The sequence below is a fragment of the Teleopsis dalmanni genome, chromosome X (genome assembly GCF_002237135.1).
Source record: "Teleopsis dalmanni isolate 2A chromosome X, ASM223713v2, whole genome shotgun sequence".
Classification (NCBI taxonomy): Eukaryota; Metazoa; Arthropoda; class Insecta; order Diptera; family Diopsidae; genus Teleopsis; species Teleopsis dalmanni.
Window position 1 is genome coordinate 92,989,605 of NC_051848.1, and position 5,328 is coordinate 92,994,932.

The window sequence follows — 5,328 nt, forward strand, 5'->3', positions numbered from 1 at the left end:
GTTTTTATTTATTCTTTAATATCATATATAATAAAACAATTTATAATACAAAAAAAAAAAAAAAAAAATTTCTTATCAGTACATATAATGAAATTATTATTATTGTATACTAATAAAATATCTTTGGACATAAGATTTCAAACTTTTTATTGTTCGCGCAAATCAAATAAACATCAATAATCCACAACAAATAATTAATATACTATACCATAAGTAGTTACCTTATAACATTTATTTGACTTAAACGCCTTTATAGAGTTTTATTTTGTACTTGTAACGACCACAATATTTCAGGGTTGTATTTGATTTGTTGTGCATTCACCTTTGTGGTCCAGTGTCAGTACCAGTAGCACTATTGCCATTGCCTCTTGATTATCCAGCTCTTCTTGGAGATTTTAACTTTTTACCCAACAAGTTCTTTTACATTATACATTGCATTTACTAAATTATCGGTATGTCCCTGCGTTAGTAGTATGCAGAACTAGCATCTTCCTCCACTTCTTTGTACTTTTTTCTATATTTTTCATAAATGGACATGTTTAACTGTCTTTTGTGTTGCTCTGTCAACTAACTGCCAGATTTTCGTGTCGTTTAGTCAGTTGCGGGGTTTCAGTTAGTACCTGTCCATTTCTTCAATATGTATTTATATGTATTTATACTCTCGTATATACAAGTATATGTGTTGGTATTTAAAATTTAACGTAAACATAAAACATGCTTTGTATTTGTCCACCTGCTAACACGTCCGTCTGTAGTTGTCTAGGAGTACGCATATTTCTTATTTAATATGACTTATACGATTGTCAGCAAGCCCGTCGCAACACTGAACAACATTTCTGGCTAAAATATTTCTTCGAATATAATAAATAAACATAAATTTGTGTGAATATATACGCAAGAATATATAAACATATATATAAGTATTTGTCAGTTTTGATGGAAATGTAATGCACACTGCAACCATGTGCAATCAATGCTAGTCAGTTTTCGAACGAGCAAAGGCTGAAACGTTTTTAATACAACAAAACTAGATCTACTTCAGATATTAATTTTACACTGAAATCGAGTAATAGTTCTCTTTCTTTCAATATCACATTAATATTTCTTGCAAAGGTTTTTTGTAACGCTGGTTTCAGAAATATGTCTAAGCAAAATCGCTCCCTCTCTCTCTCTCTCTCTCTATCTGTAATTACCTAGTACACTCACAATCTATCTAATATTTCACACTGGCTTCAGAGTACTGGCAACAAGAACAAGAGCTTTTATCTTTACTCTAGCCATTCTCAAATGATAGCTAGAAGTCATCAAAGTACAAGAACTGGCTACTATGTAATGCTGCCGTAAGTACTTTTGCTCTCCTACGACTTAGTTTTACAACTCATTGAAATCGGTTGTGGTCATCAGCTGTCTTTCAAATATACGTTTTGGAAAAAGTGTACTTACGATATAGCAAAAAGTGCACACAATAGATAGGACACACCGATGTCTCGTCATGACTGACTTACTTTGTTTGATTCGAATATTCAATTGTCTAAACACAGAATCACAAAAAATCATTTATTCAATGAACAGTTCTACAAAAAACAAGAATCCTCATTACAATTTTCAAAATTAAATTTATATGACCTATAAAGTTTCCTCATTAATAAGTGAACTTAATTCAATTTTTTGTTCCATCAAATAAAAGCCAAGAATATAATATGCGTAATTTTTGAAAATCCGAACTCCCCGGAGGATGCAATGTAAATGTTGTAAGGCAGGAAGCAGCAATAGTTTATTCTTTCAATAAACTTAACAAACACAAACAAGGTATTGGTTTTATAGTTAGTTTTAGTGTTTTATATATAGATAAAATAAGAATGATCCTGTCAATGGAGTATGCAATACTTTTAGAATCATATCTTTCCGAGAGATACTTCAGAATTAAATGCGAAAACATATATTCGGATATATGTCCAATAAAAGCGGGCGTTCCACAGGGTAGTATCCTTGCTCTCTTTTATATCTCTTATATACACATGATATTCCGAGTTTAAATAACACAACAATTGCAACTTTTGCAATATTTTCAGTGGGTATTTCAGTGGATAATACCGAAAGCATTGCAACAAGGAACCTTCAAGCCGCTCTCAACAACGTGCTAGAGTGGGCTAAAAAATAGAAAATAAAATTAAATGCCTTGAAAACTGTACATGTTGTGTTCACATATAAGCAAATTAGAAATATACCTCTGTATATGGATGGCCAACAAATCCCACACGCAAATACAGCTAAATACTTGGGCATGACACTTGATGCGAGACTTCGGTGGTGTGAACATGTCAAAAAAAACGTCAAGAACTAAATCTTAAGTTCAACTCAATTAGGTGGCTACTTGGACGACATTCCGTTATGTCAATCGAAAACAAGCTAATAATATACAAGCAGGTTCTACGTCCAATTTGGGCCTACGGATCTCAACTCTGGGGTTGCACATCTGAGTCAAATAGACAGACAATACAACGATATCAAAATAACATCCTAAGAACAATTACCAATACTCCATGGTATGTCCGTAACAGCGACCTTCATCGTGACTTGCATATTCCGACAGTTGCTGAAATAATCAAGGTTCAGGCTGAAGCACATAAAAAAAGACTTAGAGTTAAGCCGTACGACGGCTTAAGAGAACCAAACCATCTTAATTAATTAAAAAATTAATATTAATCATTATATGGTACTATAATATTATAGATAAGGATTAATATCGACAATTTCAAGTCCCCGATATAAAAACATTGCTAATTAGTTTTTTATTTGTAACTAGGAGCAATTGAATATATAATAAAAAAAAAAAAATATGTATAGAGTTAGCAAGGAAATGTGGTAAGTCGGTGATTGAATCAATTATTAAGACAAAATCATGTTATCTAAATTTGATGCAAAACGAGTAAATCTATATATCATTAAAATCTTATTGTCCTTACATTCCAAATAAACTCTCAAATAATTAAGATGCACTCCACAGGACTACCCAATTATCCTTATTTTTACAAATAGAATTTCTCGAAATATTTCACTATTTTAGTACTCCATATGAAATATTATCTCGAGTTGTTGTGAGAATCTTAGAGTTCGAAATAGTGCAGATGAAAGTTTGAAAACATACAACAACGATGACGATGGGCGTATTACTTTCTCCTTTATAAAATTTTTAAAACTATATGTAAATTATTTATTTAATTTAAAAGTAAAAAAAATTTTCAAAATTAAACTGAATTTTAATAAAAACTAAATAGTGTTTAAATAAGAGTTATGGATCTCTTTTGGAAAGTTAAGCCGCTTAACTAATTGAGGTTATTTCTGAACCTCACACCACTTTCTTATTAGGTTAGTCACTAATTTAGTATATTCAAGTGCTTCCGTGATAAAATGAGATCCTTTAACTGTTTGTAATTACTGCAGCAGCTTTGGAAGTAATTCATATTTTCTGTCAATTTATCTTACTTTATTGAAACTGATTGGCTTAATTTGTATCTCATATATAATTTTTTTATACTTTTACTATTTTATCGTTAAGTCAAAGTTGAAGTGTTTATGCTTAAAAAACACTTATTTAAATTTAGTTGTTGGAACTGTCTGTCCACCTGTCAACTAAGTGCATGTTTTCATAGTTTTTTCTAATGCTCTCATGTCCATCCATCCAATGTCAGTAGATTTAGCAGCCCAGCTATGACTTCTTAAACATATTTATTTACTGTACAATAAACTGTTTATCCTTCCATCCATGCTAGTAACCAAACATCTATCTCAGCATCTAATTGCTCCATAATGTCCATCTATCCTTCTATCTGTGCTTGTACTTGTAAGTCAACTAACCAAAATTTACTACATACAGCATCTCATATGTTGTCTGTTCGTTGCGCAGGAAGTGTGAGAGTATAAGAGGAATCCTTTATTTCATAGTAATTTTCTTTCGTTGTGAATTTACTATTTAGTGCTTTATTATTTTCACATTTTGTGGAAAATTCTTTATTTCCATTTGTACATTTAACAATTTTTATATATGCCAGCACATTTGTATACAGAGTGCTCGTTAATTTCAGATATGATTAATCTTGCTTAGAAATACACAAAATATTTTTAAGATTTACTGAGATATAAGGAGTTAAGAGAAAGTCTATTCGAGAAAAAACGATGAAGTGCATGAATTTTTTACTCAATAAATTACCTTTAATATAGCGTCTAATATGTTTTTATTAGAATTTTTGTTCTTTAATTCATCTTTTACTTGTATGTAGCCTTGGAAGCGAGATATCTGCGGTTTTTTCAATAAAAGCGTACAATTATGTTAGGGGCGAGTACTAATGATTTTTCGGATCATTTTTCGGATAGAGTCCTTCATTTTACACCATATATTCCGCTTAACTCTGAATGCAGATCTCTTTCCCATAAGATTTTTTCATTTTTTGGACCAAGGAATTATCTGCAAAATTCACTTAGGGTATACGGCAAAACCCTGTATAAACGTAGATATCGATATTTATGTATATGGATATGTATACACACAAATATGTTCATTTATATGTTTTATAGATATGTTCGTATTTGCCTTTTTATTGTCTCTTAATTTTTTAAGTAAATTTATTTTACTCGGCATTTCGCTACGTAGTAATGTGTTTGATTGCACTATATCTACGTTTGCGTCTCTGTAATGTAAATCTGCTCAGCAACAAGAATTTGTCTCTCAAGTCTGTCTAAATGTCTTTGTGTAAATGTCTATCATTTACTTCATTTTCCAGTTTGTTAGTTGGAAGTTGGTTTGTCTTTCCCTTTTGCTTTTGCCTTTGCATGCTGTATCCAGTCCCATCCATGATATCCAGTGCATCTGTAACGCCATTAAATGCCTCCGCTTATCCTTTGCTTCTTGCTATCCTTTGCTGTTTGCTTCTTCCTTCAACTCGTCTTATGATTTTGCAGTTTTGCACACAAAATTTTATTTGAAATTTAATATTTAGAGTTCAGGCTTCCATACAAGTACTAAGTTTCGAATCTGTCTTGTTTTTGTAGAATGATTTAGAAAATTTTTGGATTGTGTGTTTCTGTGACGACCAAGAATATTTACTTTCATTTTATGGCCAAGTCAATTTATATCGATTTAAATAACTCGGGATGTGTTGCACTTTATGAGCTGCAATTAAAATTTGTACAAAACAGAAAACTCATAAAGGAAATCATTTTCTGGATTACTTTATTTACATAAAGATATATTTTACAGCTCAGTAAAGATGAAGCCCTTACCGAGTTGCCGAGTTGGCGAGATGCTGATGCCATAGAAACTGATTTTTA